The sequence below is a fragment of the Callorhinus ursinus genome, unplaced genomic scaffold, assembly GCF_003265705.2.
Source record: "Callorhinus ursinus isolate GAN/ISIS: 27379988/994484 unplaced genomic scaffold, GSC_fseal_2.0 scaffold24, whole genome shotgun sequence".
Taxonomy (NCBI): Eukaryota; Metazoa; Chordata; class Mammalia; order Carnivora; family Otariidae; genus Callorhinus; species Callorhinus ursinus.
Window position 1 is genome coordinate 22,643,644 of NW_027397086.1, and position 20,219 is coordinate 22,663,862.

General features: G+C 36.0%; 1 pseudogene; it reads left to right on the forward strand.

Moving 5' to 3' along the window:
- Positions 1–15,088: 15,088 nt before the first annotated feature.
- LOC112836794 (U4 spliceosomal RNA) lies at positions 15,089–15,164 on the forward strand (annotated as a pseudogene).
- Positions 15,165–20,219: the final 5,055 nt, after the last annotated feature.

The following is a 20,219-nucleotide window of genomic DNA, read 5'->3' on the forward strand; positions in this document are numbered from 1 at the left end:
ATAATAGGTCCTACCAAGTCAGACATGTGATCTGGTAAATGTGATCCTATGCACAGATATAATGGATCTACATTTGACCCCCAAATTATTTGTTTCTGACCAACTCTGTCAGAAACCCCCTTTCATAATTCCTATTACCTCTTGTTTTTTTCTGTCATCTCTTTAAATAGTCACATTTTAGCTTCTACTTTTAAGACAGAAAATCAGACCCAAGGGTCTTCCTCTTCTCTACCAAAAATACCATCGATCAAAGAATTATAGATGTTGAAAATGTATATTTTACCACTGAAAAGCATAACTGCAATAAACAGCCTTTTGAAAAATTTAACTAAGTTCCAAAGGATTAAAACACAAATAAGCGAATGAGAAGAGTGATAAAATCACAGATTCAGAAGACACTTAAAAACTCACAATTGAATAATAAATGTTACTTTATTCCAATACATTTGATAAAATAGATGGATGACTTTTAAGGAAAAAGTTCCCAAACTGGTTCTTAAAAAACAAAAAATGAGCAGACCAATACCCATATATAAAAGACTGAACAGGTATCAACAGAACATCAGTAAAGAAATCTAGCTAATTTTGTCTGTGAATTCTTTCAAACTTTTCAAAGGCAAGAAAAATTACTGTGCTTTTAAAAATGTTTCTTAACATAAAGAGCTATGGAAAACTTTCCATTTACTTTGAGGTTAGTGTAATCCTAATATCAAACATCAGAAAAGATCACAAAAGAAAACTATAGATCATTTTTTTATTCCTATAAATGTAAGAATCTTAAAAGAAACATGATTAGATTATATCAAGCAGAATAAAAATAGAACACTCTTTAATTATCAAGTGGGGTTTATTCCAGTAATTCAAGGATGGTTTAACAAGTTAATTACATCAGCAATTAAATGGACTTTGATGAAATTTAACATTATTTGTGTTACAAACCTTCCATAAATACAATACAGAAGGAAATTCCTAAACACCATTGAGTTTTTTAAAAACCAGAATTTAGTAGCAAACATTATACCTACTGGTGAAATTTATTCAAATGCTATAAAATTTATTCAAATATTTATTCAAATGTTATAACCAAGATAAAGATGAAGCTTATCTTTATCGGTTTTCAATATTGGATTAGAGATCTTAGTCAATCAATAGGAAAATAAAAATAAATAAGAATATATACTGGAAAGGAAAAAGTGTTATCATTATTTGCAAATGATATAATTATTTACCCAAGGGCAGGCACCATGTCTCTTCTTATTTAACATAAGAATATACCCAATACTTTGGAACATAACGGGAGTTGAAATAGTTATTGAACAAGAAATCAAAATATGGATTAACTAAAATTGTTTAAAAATAATAGAATGATAGAAAAAGGTAAGCAATTTTGAGATTAACACATGAAAATCTATGGTATTCATTTAAAGCAACAATAGCTGGAATGAAATTAAGAAACGTACAGTTTTCTATAGAGAAAATGATGAATTAAAATTTGAATATCTTTGGAGATATTCAGGTTTCTAGATAAGAAGACTCAAATAATTATGAATGTGAATTGTCTCCAAATTTAATCTAAAATTTTATAGACTATAAAAATTTCAGTGAAATTTTTTTCAAAGTTGAAAATTGACTCAAATTTCATTTCAAATATTATAGTTGGGAGCCACAAAAAGAACATAAGATAGAGAAGACCAAGAAGTGAGGACATTTGCCATTAAAAATATCAAAATGTCCTACAAAACTAATATAATCTTTAAAGTGTAGTACAGGTCCAGCAATGGGCATGGCTATTAGGGAGATAAAATAGAGAATCTAGAAATGGATCCACAGATATATAAGAATGTAAAATATGATACAGATGTAATATGAGCTTGGTTAGGAAAAAACTGCCAGGAGTCACTTTAATAATTTTCATTTTACAAAAAAATAAATTGATACCCATATCTCAATATAAACAAAATTATATTCAAAGTTAAAATTCAGTCATTAGAAATTTGATAAAAGGAATAGAAAAACATGTTGCAGAATATTTTAGAATGAGGAAGTTTTATTTATTTATTTATTTAAAAGATTTTATTTATTTATTTGACAGAGAGAAAGAGAGCACAAGCAGGGGGTAGGGACAGAGGGAGAAGCAGACTCCCCACTGAGCAGGGAGCCCGATTGGGGCTCCATCCCAGGACCCTGGGATCATGACATCACGACTTGAGCTGAAGGCAGATGCTTAACCAGTTGAGCTACCCTGGCACCCCTGTTTTTCCTAAACATGATATATACTTGAGAAATTTGACTACACAAGGATTAAATTTTTTGCAAATAAAAGTAAATAATTAAGAGCAAATAAAATAAGAGAATAAAATCAAACATATTTAAACAAATATTTTTACTGTAGATAGATTTATTAAAATGACAAACATCTCAAAGGGGAAAAAAATGGGTATAGATTTCCAGTTAGGCATCACAGCTTAAATGTATACATTTATCTTGGTTCCCTTCAGGAATTCCAGTATAATGACAGTAAAGGAATGATAAAGTATAGACCCGAAGACAAAAAGAATAACAGAGGAGATAATACAAGTGGGAGATGTCCATAATATTTTTAAAAATCTTAGTGTAGAGAACAGAAAATTGAGTGACTCTGGTGCCTTACTAATGGCCCACAGTTCCGTAAGCAAACCGATGCCCTATCCCTACATATGGCTTTCAGTTAGATTCTGGCGCCTGATTCCAAAATATAAAGATCACAAGATACATGTGGAAAGCCTCCAGAATGAAAGACAGAAAGCAAAATTAACACAGAAGGAAAGCTGTAACACAAGGAGAAAAAGAAAGCTTAAAAATATAATATCTTCGTAACAATAAGAGAAGACATGACATCCATGAAGAAAAAAGGGACATTATAAAAAGAGAGAACGCAGGGAATAAAAAAGAAACACTAGAACATAATAATAGCTAAAATAAAACATCCAGTAAAAACTGAAACATCTCAGAGTCCAGAAAGTCTAAAAAAATCTCCTAGAAAAAAGAACAATAAGCTAATGAGAGATAATGGGAACTAACATAATGAGAAATCAGAGGAATAATTTAAGAGATCTAACCAATAAGAGTTTCAGAAAGAGAGTGAGAAAGTGTGTGTGTCTGAAAAACAGAGACCAACAACAGAAACTACCAAAGAAATAATACAAAAAATTTCCTAAAACCAATGGACACAAATTTACTTAAAGGCTATTCCTACCGATCAGTCCAAGTAATGCAAAAGGGTTTGAAAATACATCAAGAAATTTTAGTGTCTTAAGAATAAAGAAAAGATTCTGAAAACTTCCAGGAAGAAAAACAAAAACACAATAGATCAAGAATCAGAACAGACTGGACTCTCCAGCACCACCATGAATGCTACAAACATGGAGAAAAATACCCTTAAAAATCTGAGGGGAAAAAATGGTTTCCAACCTAAAATTATATATAGAAGTAATTTCTCAAATACGAAAGGAAAAAAATAACCCATCTTTTAGAAATACAAGTTTTTTTTTTTAAGATTTTATTTATTATTTATTTGACAGAGAGAGACAAACAGAGAGAGGGAACACAAGCAGGGGGAGTGGGAGAGGGAGAAGCAGGCTTCCCATGGGGCAGGGAGCCTGATGCGGGGCTCAATCCCGGGACCCTGGAATCATGACCCGAGCCAAAAGCAGACGCTTAATGACTGAGCCACCCAGGCGCCCCAGAAATACAAGTTTTCAAAAATAAAATGGTTTCACATACTCTTTGTCAGTATTATACTGGAGTTATGTCCTATAGCAAAATTAGGGAAAAGGATGAAATGAGGTCCAGGAAAATGCGCTGAAACACAAGGGACCTACAAAAGGAATTTCAGAATAGCAAGAAGTCATAGGACGTTTCTGCAGCAGGTTAAACATCAACTACTTGAGATTGGAGCAAGATGATGGAGACATATTTTTTTTAAAGATTTTATTTATTTATTTGACAGAGACATAGCAAGAGAGGGAACACAAGCAGGGGAGTGGGAGAGGAAGAAGCAGGCTTCCCGCCAAGCAGGGAGCCCAATGTGGGGCTCAATCTCAGGACCCTGGGACCATGACCTGAGCCGGAGGCAGACGCTTAATGACTGAGCCACCCAGGTGCCCCAGTGGAGACATATTTTTTAAAAAGGAAATTACAGATCACCTAAAGTGTTCAAAACATTAAGAGTTTTATCACTCTGGCAGAGAATTTGGTTATAGAGACTTCTGTACATAGAAAATTAAGCAAACCCCCAAAGGAGGTAATTAACTACAGGGAAAACAAAAAGTCGAACCAGAAAGAAAATCTAAACTATGTACAATACTTACTGAGTTGTGGGTAATATTTAGGTAATATTGATGTAAAAGTGAATATAAATTTAGCCCAGATTTATTATATATCTATACTAAAAGGATGATCAAAGAGAACTGAATGGGTCTGTAGAGACAGGGTGGAATGGGGGAATGTGGAACAAGACCTAAATCTTCCTCTTACCTCATAGGAAATTGAGAATAATTCCTGAAATTAAAAAATGAAGAAGTAGTAAAGAAGCATATAATTCAGAAACATAAAATTAAATAAATTAAATATTAGAAGAAACCATTTAAAAAGTTGAGCACAGTTACCTTTGCATACCAGGTTTGAGAGGGGAAGAAAGATAGAGAAATTCTATTTTTTGCTAATAATCCTTGTTGTCATAGTGGAAGATTTAAACTGTGCATATGTATCATTTTGCTAAAAAGTAAAATAAATAGTCAAAAGATATGAACTAGAAAAGCAAATTTGAAAGATTAATAAGCATATGAAAAGATGCAAAACAATAAATAATCAAGTATTCAAATCTAAACAAGGAAATGTTTTTCACCTATTGGTAACAATTTACAAAATTTATAATATCAAGAGTTAGTAAAATGCAGAAAAATGAGCACTCTTACAAAATGCTGGTAGAAATATATAAATCAGCCTACTTCTGAAAGAAAAATGGCAATTCATATCAAAATTTTAAAACATGACTTTGATCCAGCAAATCTGTTTTTAAGGAAATCATGAGAAAACTTTCAAAAATATGAATAGAAAGACATTTATTAAAGCATTGCTTATAATAGTGAATCTGGGAACCAAGCTAAATATTCATTCCATAGAGCATTTTTAAAATTAAGAGCATTTGTAAAATAGAAACTAGGCACAATTAAAATGACATGTGGATTCACATTTATTGTCATGGAAAAGTGTTGGCAATATACTAAATTTTATGAAAAATGCAGGTAATAATCAGGTAATATCTCAATATTTAAATTTATTATAATTATTTTAGTTTCTAGAAGGCCCCTTCCTCCTCCATTATATTTTCTTTTAAAAGTTTTCTAACTATTCTGTTTATTCTATTAGAATAACTTTAGAATTATTTTTTATCACACTCCTAAGTATAATGTATGATTCCATTTATCCCCAAACTAACTGTTCATCCATCCATCCATCTTTCTACCTACTAACCTATCTACTTACTAATATAGAGTGCAGGATTATGTCTGAGGAGCAAGACAAAGAAGAGATATTTGCTTCCTGTTTTCTAACTTCTTCAATTGTCTTAATATTTCTTTTTACAATGATAAAAAATTATTTTTGGAATCCTCTCCAAAAACAAAATTATTATCACTTAATTAAAACAAAACACAATGGGTATTTGAAGATGGAGGCCTCTTGCTCCCTCATTTCAAACTATGTAACAAAGCTACAGTAATCAAAACAGTATGGTATTGGCATAAAGACAGACACATAGATCAATGGAATGACAAGCCCAGATACAAACCCACACAAATATGGTCAATTAACTTACAATGAAGGAGGCAAGAATATACAATGGGAAAAGATAGTCTATTTATTTATATATTAATTTTTAATTTTTAATTTTAATATATTCAATATTAATAAATATTTATATATTTATATTTATATAGTGTTGGGAGAACTGGACAGCCACATACATATGAATTAAAACTGATCATCATCTTACACCATATACAAAAATGAACTCAGAATGGATTAAAGACTTAAATGTAAGACCTGAAACCATGAAACTTCTAGAAGAAAACATAGGAAGTAAACTCCTTGACATCAGTCTTGGCAATGAATTTTTGGATCTGACTCCAAAAGCAAAGACAACAAAAGCAAAAATAAACAAGTGGGACTACATCAAACTAAAAGGCTTTCACACAGCAAAGAAACTCATCAACTGAATGAAAAGGCAACCTAGTGAATGGGGAAAGATATGTGCAAATGATATATCTGTTAAGGAGTTAATATCCAAAAATATATAAAGAATTCATACAACTCAGGGGTGCCGGGGTGGCTCAGTTGGTTAAGCGACTGCCTTTGGCTCAGGTCATGATCCTGGAGTCCCGGGATCAAGTCCCACATCGGGCTCCCTGCTCAGCGGGGAGTCTGCTTCTCCCTCTGACCCTCCTCCCTCTCATGCTCTCTATCTCTCATTCTCTCTCTCTCAAATAAATAAATAAAATCTTTAAAAAAAATAAAAAATAAAAAAAGACCTATGAGCATCTAAAAAAAAAAAGAATTCATACAACTCAATAGAAAAAAAAAATCAGATTAAAAGTGGGTAGAAGATCTGAATAGACATTTTTCCAAGGAAAACATACAGATGGTCAACAGGTACATGAAAAGATGGCCAACATCACTCTTTAAGTGTTTATTTATTTATTTGACAGAGAGAGAGAGAGAGAGCACAAGCAGGGGGAGGAGCAGGCCGAGGGAGACAGAGAAGCAGGCCCCACGTGGAGCAAGGAGCCCAATGTGGGGCTCAATCCCAGGACTCTGGGATCATGACCTGAGCTGAAGGCAGACACTTAACTGACTGAGCCACTCAGGTCCCCCACTAGCATAGGTTATTTTAAAAACCTCTGCTAATTTGATAAGTTAAAATTAATTTATATTTTTGGCTTTTTTTTTTATTGCCAGTAAGGATGAATTTGTTTTCATATTTTTACTGTCATCTGTATTTCCTCTACTCTTTTTTATATACTGAGTAATTTTGGATTATATCATGGATACTATGATTGTCATACTATAGAGACTCTTGTGTTCTTCCAGAGAGTGTTGACTTCCTAGGGCTCCTGGGTGGTTCAGTCGGTTAAGCGTCTGCCTTCTGCTCAGGTCATGGTTCCAGGGTCCTGAGATCGAGCCCCACATCGGGCTCCCTGCTCAGCGGGAAGCCTGCTTCTCCCTCTCCCACTCCCCCTGCTTGTGTTCCGTCTCTCGCTCACTCTCTGCCAAATAAATACATGAAATCTTAAAAAAAAAAAAAAAAAAGAAAGAGTGTTGACTTCTTTAAGCAGGCAATTAACATGGCCTCAAACCGCAACTCTGTCCTTGGGCTGTAACTTAAATCATAGTCCAGTTATTTAGCCTTAACTCATTGGCTTATAATCTGTTTTGTGCATGCACGGTTCAAAAGTCAACCAGATATCTGGGTAAAGTTATGCACAGAACTTAGGGCTTCCTTCCCTGGTTCTCTCCTTTCTAATATTCCCCCTAACCCTCACTTTCTAGCACCTATGGTTGCCTTGAACTCTGTTTACTGGTTATTCGAGAAAGATCAATTCCAGCTGTTATATTTGCATTTTAGCCAACCTGAATGGCACAGACTAGGACCTGTCTTTTGGTTAAAAACCATACATAGAGAGATACACACAAAAGGAAGAAAAATCACCAAGTGCTATTCTCTTTTTCCAGATATGAACTTACCTTTAAAATCTGCCTGTTTGTTTACTCTTAAGCCTTTAGATTGTTACTTTTTATATTTTTATTTTGGAATTTATAGTTGTTATCTGTAGAAAAGTAGTCTGATATTAGCTTACTTGGACATTACTGGAAGAAAACCCCCAGGACTACAGATCATTAATTTTCACTTCCACAAAGGTTTTCTTCCTCTTTTTTTTTTAAGATGTGATAATTCCCAAGCATACCTCAAGAAAGCTAAGTTTCTCAAAATTCCAATCCTTCTCTTTGAACATATTTGGGGAATATGTCCTATAAAAGTTGCTTCTGGTGACTAGAGCTGTGTAGTTAGCTTCAAGCATACACAGAAAACGCACCTGAGCTCATACTGAACAAGATAACGATGGCACTGGGGGACCACAGTGCCTGGGAACCAATTAAATCTGAGGTAGGAAAGGGATTTTCTTCAACTGGCTAATGGAGACCATAAGCAGAGGCTCTGACCACAGAGAATTCAATGCTCGCTTCACACTTTCTTCTTGAATTTGAACAAGGATCAATGACTGGGAGGACTAATCTAATCTGACTCCTTGATGGCTTTTCCATTTGCACTACTTCATGCTTAGCAATAATCACTCATCTATGATTCCCCGGCACAAGGAAATATGATACTTTGCAGCTAACAGGTATTTGTCAAGATTTCCATATTCCTTTTCACCTTGAAAGGATGTTAGAACTTATGTGTTTTTTTTTTTTAACTCATCACTTTATTTATTAGAAACCCATAGTCCAAAATGGGGAAGAACCACCTAGGATAACCTAGGAAAGGGCAAAGCTGTAACTAGAATGCAGTTAAGTTGATTCTCATTCTTGCAAGCTGACTCAGCTACACATTCAGTGCTTCTTAGATACTGTGTTATATGGCATGTCCTCAACCTTTCTCAAGGTTAGACTCTACAGTGTTCTGAGTGGAAGAAAACAGTTTGTTCAGTGATGTGATCACAATCTCCTGAATTCAGCAGTATGACAGTGTGATCATTGCATTTAATGGTTGGCTGTTCTCCAAAATCAGTTGGCAAGTAAGGGCATGTGGTCTCTCTTATAACTCTCTCTTATAACTCTGCTCTCCTGGCCTCCCCATCTTCTTCTTTCCCATTCCCATCTATGTGGCTCTGCGCTCTTAATCTGTGTGTATTTCATAGGATTCAGATGCAAAGGGACTAGTCAAGATGTAAGTCAAATTGCAAAAGGATCTGGCCGGGCCAAAGTCAGGTTGGGTCTGAATGATAAACTTCCTTCCCTGTGAAGTGTTTTGGTTTTTCATATGCAATAATTTCAATCATTTCCTTGTCGTCTAAAAATACAAGAACATGTTTTTACTCATCAGCCTTCCTCAATCATGCTACAGGAAATGGAACTGAGCCATTCAGGGAAGAAAAGCTTCTCCATGTTCAGAAATCCTTCCTTAAGACTCAGCTACCAGCTAGGTGGGACATCAAAGTCCTCAGCATGGAAAAGTCAGAGTAGATGTAGTTTCACATTTTAAGAGTTGAAAAAAATAAATAAATAAATAAATAAATAAAAACCCCTGCCTGTCTTCAATAGCCTGTAAGATCTCTCTTGTCTCCAGGCAGGGGAGACTCCTTAGGTGTTACCCACTCTATCATAGCATTCCTCATCTCTTCTTTTATCTTGTGCCCTTCTCCTCTTTCCAAGATCATAAATCAACAGAGACAGGTCTTCATTCTTCTTTAAAAGAAAAGGGGGAAAGTCTCAACTTCTCCTATTCCGTGGCAAAGTGAACAACCTGATAAATTGAACTACCTGCTTCTCAGGTAAAAACTGGAAAGATTTTAAAGCCCAAGTGGGCAATCTGCAGCCAGGAACCTCTGCAGCACCAGGACAAAGTCTTTTTCATGCTCCTCTCCAGGAAGGAAGCCCATGTGGTAAAATGGCAGATTGGTTCAAGAGACTTCAGATTCCAGAGAGGGGTCAGAGTCAAATCCAAGACTGTGTGACAGCTGAAATTGTCCATGATTTACTAATTGCTGAAGGCAGTGACCAGGCCATAAGGAGCAAAGGCCAAAGGGAAGGCTTGGTACCCACTGCTGGCATTAGGTTTCTGTCTAGAGGAGAAGACAGAAGACTGAAGAACATTTGGAACTAATTAGCAGGAGTAAGAAAACTTAAGGCTAAGAGGTGGGGGTGGGGTCAGGACTGTACTGTTCCTTAAAATAAAAAAATAGTTGGTCAACTTCACCAAAGGCTCTGCTTCTCCTTATCTTTCTTGTCCTCAACATAACTTATACATAGCTGATTAAAGTACAGCCTCATCTCTCAGCTTCCTGCAATATTAAGAATCTTATCTGCAGAATAAAACAGCTTAAAAAAATGAAAGGAATCGGCAGATATTACTGTTTTCCTTACCGGTGGTCTGAATCCGGGAATGTGGGAGATGTTAAGGAAAGGGTTGAATTTTAGAGTCAGACCGACATGAACTCAAATCTTCACTACCTACAAGCTATGTGACCCTGAGAAAGTTAGGTATCTTCACTGAACTTCTGTCTTCTCATCTGCAAGTCAGTCAATACCACTTCCTTCACAGGGCTGACATGAGGATAAAATGAGATAAAATATGAAAAGGCCTCCCATTGTGCTCAGCACACAGCTGAGCTCATTAACTTTTCTTTCTGCCTATAAAAAACATTACAAATACAATAAAAGTCATGTTTATCATTTCTGTCATCCCAGAAATCAAGGCATACAATGAAGCCACAGTACTTAAAACAGTGTGGCACTGTTTCGAGAACAGGCAGGTAGATCAATGGTATAAAATGGGAATCTAAAAGATTGTCTTATGCACAGGCAAAAATAAAATCGAGTTGAATTGAAGGCCCATATTTAGGAAAATAATTCTAATTTTATGCCAAGACAATGAAGGACAATAACAAGATGCTGGAGTTGAGGAGAGTTTCTTAAAATCAGTTATATGCAGCAAAAATAGAAAAAGAATGAAATTTGAAAATGAACAAAGGTAAAAGCTGACAATCTGGGAGGAAATAGTCACAGCTGTAAAATATTCAGATACAAAACAGACCAAGGATAAACATCTAAAGCTTTCAAATAATTCTTACATATCTATTTAAAAAGTCTAAAAGCCCAATGATATAGTTTATGGGATGCAAACAGGTAATTACAGAAGATGAAATCAGAATTGCCCTATGAAAAATGGATCTGCCTCATTAGTAATCAGAAAATATAAATTAAAATAGCAATGAATTACCGTTATGCTACCAGTTTGACAAAGATTAAAAAGTTTGATAATATCAAGTGTACACAAGCAAGGGCAGGGCTGGGGGTGGGGAGAGTAAAATTAAATGTAGCTGCTCATGACCTTGAAATTAGTACAATCAATTTGAAGGGCAAGATGGTGGTATCTATTAGATTACCCCACAATTTCTTTCTACATATCTATTCTGGATAAAGACTTGAACATACACACAAAAGATATAATGTAATATTGTTTGTAATATGAAAAAAATTTTTTAATACTTATCCACAGAGAAACAGATGAAAGCAATTCCATGAACACAAAGAATTACTATAAAATGTTCAAAGGAATCAAGTAGATTTCCACATATTAACATGAATCACTCACAAAAATAATGAGAAACCAGTATTTTATATTTCTTCCAATACATAGATATGTATGAAAATTATAAAGAATTTTGGAAAGTCTTTCATTAGACAAATTCATCAGAGTATGCTCTTAGCACTGTTTGGTGGGAGGACATCAATATGGAGACAGGAGATTTCAGGAGACTATAGCTTCTTCTATAATGGTCTAAAAGTTTTAAGTTACAACTGATTTATTGTTTGCATAAATTTAAAAATCAATACATAAAAATACTTTAAAAAGATGCAACTATCCCAAAAATGTTGACAGGGATTCATTTTGAGAAGGCAAGGAGAGAGTATGGATTATTGTTTCTTCTTTGAACATCCCTTATACCTTAAAAAAAATTTCCCAAAGAGGAAAATGATCACCATCTTTTATGAGTATCATTGTATAATGATACTCATAAAATCCCTGATAATGGCTCTAGACACCAAGCTAAACTGGTTTAGCAAAAACTGTTCTTGCCCAGTTTTGCAAGTACGATCTCATTTAACTCTGTGTTAACCCTGTGAAGTAGGTAGATACCTACTATTGATAGATAAGGAAACTGAGGCTCCAAGAAGCTAGGCAATTTGCCCAAGCTCATGCAACTACAAAGTCACAGAGCCAATAGTCCATCATATGTCTTTGAATACCAAAAATAATACTTCTCTCACCATATTAAAGTTACCTTAACACAAGTATTACATGTTTTTTTCACAAATTATAAAGTTGCTTCACTATGAAATGAATTTGAAATCTAGGGAAGAGATAAATAAAAACAAGTTCTAAAAATATGTAAACATTTTAAAGACATTTGTACATTTAAATATAGGAGTTAGATTAACCTATTTAGGAGAAGAATATTACTGATCCCCAATAAGGCTAGTGTATAGAAAAGCCATTTGCACAAAAAGGAAATATCCTTTGTTCAAACATAATATTCTTACACAGTGTGATAAAGCAGCATGGGATTCCACAGAACCAACTGTTAGCTAGAACTGTATTAGTAGGATTTCAACTTAAACTAGCCCAAGACAATGAGAATTTATTGCCTTACATAACTAGTTTCAGGAACATCTGCATCCAGGGGTTTCAAAGACATTATTAAATCTCAGTCTCTCTTTTTCTCTCCTTTTCTCTGTGCTGTCTTTATTTTTAAGTATGCTCTAGGCAAGTGGTAAATATATGTAACTTTCAAGTTCTCAAGTTTCCATGAATATACTTCTTGCAATCTCAAGAAAAAAAGAGACCCTCTTTCCCTCAATGTGAATCTCTGAGAAATAAGTTGGCCATACCACAGCAATCTCTGTATCTAGACCTGAATCTTTATTACCTCCCTTTAGCTCCAGGAATGATGGGGCTAAATCCCGAAGGGATTGAATTGGATTATTGTAGAATGGGTAAAGAGAGATTGAATTGGATTGTTGTAGAATGGGTAAAGAGAGGTGAACCAACCAAAGAGTTCTGGGCAAACAAAAAACATATGAATACAATATAGTCACTGCTTTGATGGTATTAGAGGTGTGTGGACACTGAAAAGCCAGCAAGCTAACCTACGGAAGAGGGGAGACATTCACAAACAGCTACCTCATAGGGTTCCCCTGAGGATAAACAATAGTTGGAGAGAAAATGTACCTAACACAGTTAGCAGATAGAAAGTGTCTTATATATTTGTTTACTAATTGATTAATCAAAGGTAGGTGCTTCCGAGTTACTTCTACCTTCTCATCCCAGAGACTTTATCAGTTACCAAGTCCAGCGGAATAATACAGCAATTCTATTGAATGTGAAATAGAATCGGGAGCCCATTTCCAGTCATCCTTTGTAAGTCTACTGAAAGCAGGGGGCTGTGTGACCTGGGAGTCTTCACAACCACAGTAACAAAAACCATAGTAACTAACGTTTATTGCACACCAACCATGTGCCAAGTGGTCTGCTAAGTGTATAACATGCATTTTCTCATGTAATCTTTGCTATAACTAATGAAGTAGGTATTATTATCATTTCCATTTTACAGATGAAGAAACAGATGTAGCGAGGCCAAGTAATTTGCCCAAGGTCAAGAGAGTGACAAGGCTTGGACTCCCACTTGGTTGTGTTTGACTAGAGAGCCTGAGCTCTTAACCATTCATTGTTCTGTCTCACACTGCCCTGCGCGGCCTCATAATACCCTGAGGAGAAGACTCAACATGAAATAGCATTTGGCTGCATTCCAATCAGTCAACACATTCATCACTAGATGCACAAAGAGAGAGGTAGGTTGGATTCCCTGTGAACAAAACAATTCAGGCATATACATGCACTGACCTCTAACTCAATTTGGAGATTTAGAATCTCCATCTTGAAGACTTCCCTAACATCTCAGCTGCTGTATTTAATGGGACCTTTTGTCGATGTGGTCAAGAGGAATCAAAGAGAATTTATCTTTTTAGTTTCTTTTCCTTTCATTTAAAAAATTATTTAACCATAGTGGTTCTGGAGTTATTTTTTGTTGGCAAAATTATGGAGCTGCGTACTGATTCAGAGACGTGTTGGGACACTGGGCACAGATGGCTTTAATTATTTGGGCAGCCATTGACAGATGTGACGGTCTAGGTTTCTGCTGCCTTGGACAGGTGTAAGCTATAGGATTGACCCAGAGGGAGTTGTGGAGAGCCAGAATTGGATAGAGCCCTGTGATGGCCCTTTATTTGGTCTTACTCCACCCCTACGTACATAGTTATCATATTTCTTTGCCTCAAGGCATGGTCAAGTCAGTCAAAACCATCAAACCAAGTTTGTGTGCAGAAAAGAAACTCTCAAAGAGAGAAATACACTGTTAGCAATTGGTCCCAAACTCTGCTCGATATTTTTACTCAGAAACCCTTCTTTTCATTAATCATGGTTTCATAATCAAAAGGATCTATGTATATATCCTTCCTTCTGGATCATAACAAGCATGTTCACTTCTCTGATTATAGTCCACACAAATAATTTCGAAGACCTGAATGTCAGCCTGTGAAAACCTTCGTAATTTTGTTCAGTGAATTTATTGAGTAAGTTATGAAGAATAGGAAGATAAAGTTGACATATTCCCTGCTTACTTAAGAAGCTATTGAACATTTAGGAGGGGGCTTCTGACCTTTGAGCTAACAGAATAAGAGACAGCACTTACTGTGTCAAGCCACTGTTCTAGGTTCTAGAGATGCAGTAGTGATCAAAATAGCCATTTTCCCCATGGAGCTTCCATTCTAACTGGGTATATGGATGATTAAAAACCCATTTCTTTCTCTCTCCATATATGTATATACATACATACACATATTGTGTGTACACATATATATGTATTACATGGGGTGGATTGTGGTATACTAACTTTTACAACAGATTATATCTAAGAAATTATGTCTAGCTGTGTATGTGAATTCAACAGGAACTCTGTAGAGGAAAAACTATTTAAGCAGGGCTGAATATAAGGGAGAGATCACCAAGTGGAAAAGTAGAAGAAAGTATTCTAGGTCCTCATAATTCTTCATTTGAAAAAGCAGAGTTCTGACTTAGTACCTATAATGGGTTGAAATGTGTCTCCCTAAATTCATGCGTGGAAAGCCCAACCCCCAATACCTCAGAATGTAAGCATATTTTGAAGTAAGATCTTTAAAGAAGGAATTGAATTAAAATGAGACCATTGGGAGCTTTGCGCAGTGGCAGTATCATAGTCATTGGGTTTATCCGAGGCACGATTATTGCTAATTGAAAATGAGACCACTGGGGAGGGACCTAATTCAATAGGACTGGTGTCCTTAGTAACAAACTATAGAAATGATCCCTGTGTCCTTAGAAGACGAAGAGGTGCCCTGGATACTTGACAGAGAAAGGGCCATGTGAGGACACAGTGACAATGGGGCCATCTGCAAGTCAGAGAGAGAGAGAGACAGCCCTCAGGAGAAACCATCAACCCTGCCAGCGCCCTGGATCTTGGACTGCCAGCCTCCAGAACTGTGAGAAAATAAGTAAATAAATCTGTTGCTTAAGCCCCTCAGTCTGTGTGTGTCATTTTGTTACAGCAGCCCCACTAAACTAATACAGCACCCGATGTTCAGATTGGAAGAACGGTGTATACCTAGTACACAGAAAGCTTTCAAATATCGACCAAATCAAAATGTCTGTGAGTTGCAGAGCTGACCCATACTGAACATTTAACATGTGTGACAATCTAATTTAATCCAGCAACACTATGATGTAGATATTATGATTTTTATTTTACTTATGAGGAAACTTATTTTACTTATGATTCTTATTTTACTTATGAGGGACTTGGCATGGTTCACTAAGGTACCCAGCGTCACGTGGCTGGTAAGTCAGCCTGTGTTTGAACCCATACATGTGTGATCTGACGGCACTTAGCTCCAGCACTCTGAGGAGCTGAAGGAGGAGAAGGAAGTCCAACTCATGGAGGGCCTTGGTTATAGCTACAGAAGCTGACTATTCAAGGAACCAAAAATGCACGTCAGTACCCAGAAAACCTGTTATGCAATTACCTGTATTTACTCAGACCAACTCTCAAGATAATCACAATCCATGCATACAACTCATCACCCAGTACCTCATGTAGGCACGGCCCTCCCAACCACTAATCTCCCTCTTGTATAACACACACACACACACACACACACACACACACACTCACACTCACACACTCCCACTCACCCCAAACTCCTCAGACAATACAACTTTTTAAGAAGTCCTTTGAAGAATGCCTTAAAGGATTTGAATCAATAATCTCCTCAGATCTAAAACCGGAGCTCCCCAGTTTGCTTTTTAATGATATCTCCCAGCTTGGCAATCACAACCAGTTCTTACTGTTCGCTCCTACCTAGTCTACTCCATTCTTCCTTCAGCCCACAGAGCATGTTTTTTTTTTTTTATTTTTCTTAAATAAAGAAACAGACATGGAATTAAGTCTCAGTGTCCCATGTGCTTCATTATCCTGGCTTGTTGGGAATGTGTTAAACATACAATGTGAGTTTTCATAAGTAGCAGAAAAGGATCAAAGGAACCTACTTTACCAAAGGTTTTTCTTCTCTCTCTCTCTCTCTCTCTCTCTTTTTTTTAAGTAAGGTTTGGGTGATTCAGATCACACTAGGTAGTTGAGCTGATAAGATATGGAAGGAGAGGTCTCCAGCAGTAGTTTTTATTTCAAGAAAAGAAAACTTTTTAAGTCATAAATGTTCTTAGGTGCCTTTTTTTTTTTCAGTTGAATTGCAAACCTGGAATTAGAAGACGTTTTGAAAAAATATGCTTGATGTTAACCCTAGGTAGTTATATAAATAGAGTGAATTGAATGAAGTTATATAGCCCAAAGATTAGACTTTGCTATGCTGCTGAGATTTTTACATACCAAAAACTTTAAAACTTTAAATGGACTACTTAAAATTAAACACACACACATACATCTCCCTTAATAACATTTTCATTTTGCTCTTCTGTAAAACTGTACAGTGTTTGTTCCTATGTGCAGTAAGCAAGAGACCTTGGATTGGGAGTATTTGAATAAATCACCCTGAGATGAGATATAATGTGAAATGTGACTTTCCTGGGGAAACAAACTTGCTTATTTGATCTTATCTTTGCAATACAGAGGGATCTTGTTTCTCAACTTTTGGATGTCCCTAAGCTATTTGGGTTTCTAAAGACAAGACCAAAATCCATTAAGATCTCAAACTGACTCAAGAGTACACATTTGTAATCATGATTCATAAGAATCTGGTTTATACAGGACTCTGAGACATTTTTCTCAGTAATACTTTTTAAAAAATGTTTTCAAAATCCAGTTTTGCTGAATAAAAATCTGTTTCTTCTGTTCTTTAATTTTGCAGCTACTATTGTGGTGTCACTACTATATGTCTATTCTTATGTTAACATCATACTGTCTTGATGGCTGTAGTTTTATAAGAAGTCTTGAGATCAGCTAGTGTAAGCCCTCCAACTTCTTTCAAATTGCTTTGGCTATTCTGTTTTCTGCATTTCCATGTAAATTTTAAGTCAATCATAGAACTAATTTGTTTTTTTTTTTTTTAAGTCTGCCAGGATTTTGATTGGGATTTCATTGACTCTACTGACCAACTTTGAGAAATTCACATAATAATAATAATATTGAATCTTCTGATACCAAGATGGTAGATCTCTCCTTGATTTTGTTATTTAATTGATCTCGGCAATGTTTTGTAGGTCTCAGTATATAGATCTTTCTTTTTTTAGAGATTTATTTATTTTAGAGAGAGAGAGCAGCCGCGTGCAATCACGAGCGGGGAAGGAGCGCAGGGAGAGAATCTTTAAGCAGACTTCCCACTGAGCATGGAGCCTGATGATGCGGGGCTTGATCCCATGACCCATGAGATCATGACCTGAGCCAAAACCAAGAGTCTCCCACCTAACTGACTGAGCCACCCAGGCTCCCCTCAGTATATAGATTTTGAACATATTTGTTAATTTTATCTGTAAGTATTTCATATATAAAATCAATTTTAATTGCTATATAATATTCCACTGAGCTAAAGGGCTATTATTACTCAACCATTCTACCTAATGTTGACTATACAGGTGATTTACAGTTTTTATTCTAATATAAGTAACATGGTGATAAACATTTGTGCATAAATCACTTTTTGTATTTAAAATTAGTTTCTTTATATAAATTTCCAGAAGAGAAGTTACTGGGTCAAAGGCCGTGCACACTTTTCAGGTTCTTGATACATACTGAGTAAATTTTTTCTTAAAGATGAATTACAAACATCTTTTTCAGATATTCTACTTTTTTCTCTTTTGTGGCCTAGGCAAACAGTCATTATTATATAATCTCCAAGAAACACAGAAAAAGGAAAAAAGATTTTTAAATCCCTTATGAAGAGAAATAGAACACATCAATTTTTCTATCACCTTGCTCTACAGTTGAATATAAGATCAAGCCAAGCTGTTACAGATGATGCCTTGGTTTTGGTTGGATTATTTCTAGTAAGTAACTCTTCCTGGGCCTCATCTATAGAATAAGATTGTTGGATGTATCAGTGCTTTTCAAACAGTGCTCTGAACAACCTCAGAGTTATGGAGGGGAAAGCTTTGTGATGAGCATCTGAGCTGACCAGCTCTGGGCTTCCTTGCATCTCTCCATGTAGAGAAACTCCTTTTGTCAGTTTTGCATAATGTGATTCTTTTTCAGATTTGTTTTAAAAATAGGAATCCAGTAATAAAAACAATTGGGAAAACCACTGACCTAGAGGGACTCTAATGTATTTTTCAGTGAACCATTTTATTTGAAGCTACACCATCTTCTAGCAGACTTGTCTACATATGAAGCCCTGGGGAAGCTAGGCAGCCATGACACCAAACATGTCACAAAACACCCTTAGTTCACAGGACACAACTAGTTCTGGACCAGTCTCAAAAGAGACTGGAATCAAAATTCAGATGCAAATGGAGATTTCTGGGTACCTACTAACATAGGGCAGGTGCCCTGACTGCATTCTAACATACATTCTCTTATCAAATCCTCAAAAGAGAGGCATGTGAGTACCACCATTTTGAAAATGAGAAAAGGAGGGCTCAGCTTAGTGAGTCCTAGACTTGAGACTTGAACTCAAGTCACCGGACCCTTTAGTCACACCCCACAAGTATCCCAGAGCCTGGTTTGAGATTGGGCAACAGACATACGTTATTAAATAGGTCAAGGAATAAGAACAGGTGAGAAGCTCAGAGATTCACAGGAAGAACCCAGGACTGGAACATGCTTTCATGTCTACTTGAAAATCAAAACCAAAGCAGACAATTTGAAATCCAACCCCACTCTTTATTAGCTTATGATCTTGATCTTGGAACAATCCCTTAACTTCTCTGTTTCCTTTTACATAAAATGAGAGCAGTATTACTTCATAGGGTTTCTGAGAGGATTAAATGAGATGATGAATATGAAAATGCCTAGCTCAAAGTCGGCACATAGAGGGTGCTCATACCCAAAGTGCCACATAGACCACAGACACATCTTCAGCTACGGCAGTTTTGAATCAGGCCCTCAAAAGGCAGAGGAGAAGACAAAAGAGTGAGGGCCAGGAAAATCAGATTATTATTGTTTCTAGGCAACCACAGAAAAGGAATAATACAAGGGGCATTTCTCATAAGAGTACTACACTGGCTACCTCACAAAAAGACTCCCTTGTCCGGTTTTAAAAGTAGGATACAACTATCAACGACCACAGAGAACCTTTTAATAATTCAAAATTATTCAAAATTCTTCCCAACACCCCCTCCTCTTTCCCTTCTTTCCTCCCTCCCTCCTTCCCCCAATTCTCAAAGTACCCAGGGAGGAAGATAAGAGATGTTTTCATTCCAGTGTTATAAATGATCAAACTGAGGGACAGAGGAAGCTGAGAAAAGGAAGCACAGTTATCCACCTTAAAATCAAAGCCCCTTGGGCTGTAACCTCCTTGAGGCCAGCGTCTATACCTTGTTTTCTTATATATCTTTCCAAAAGGTTCTCAAAAATAAGTGCTGAGTGAGGTGCATTAGTCTGAAGTCTGCTCATTCAGGAGGCTCATTTTGTTCAAAGCAGACTCTCAGATTAAATTTCAAGGTCCCAGGTGCTATGGAAAGCTTCTTCAGTTGATACATTTCCATTTAGGAAAAACTTATTTTAAATGTCTTTGTACATTGTCATGTTCCACTGCTAATCCATTCTTTCTTTTCTTTCTAATTTTTGAATAATGCATGCACTTTTTTTTTTAGAGACAACATAGGGGAAAAAAAACACTAACTGAGGATAAATTTTCAT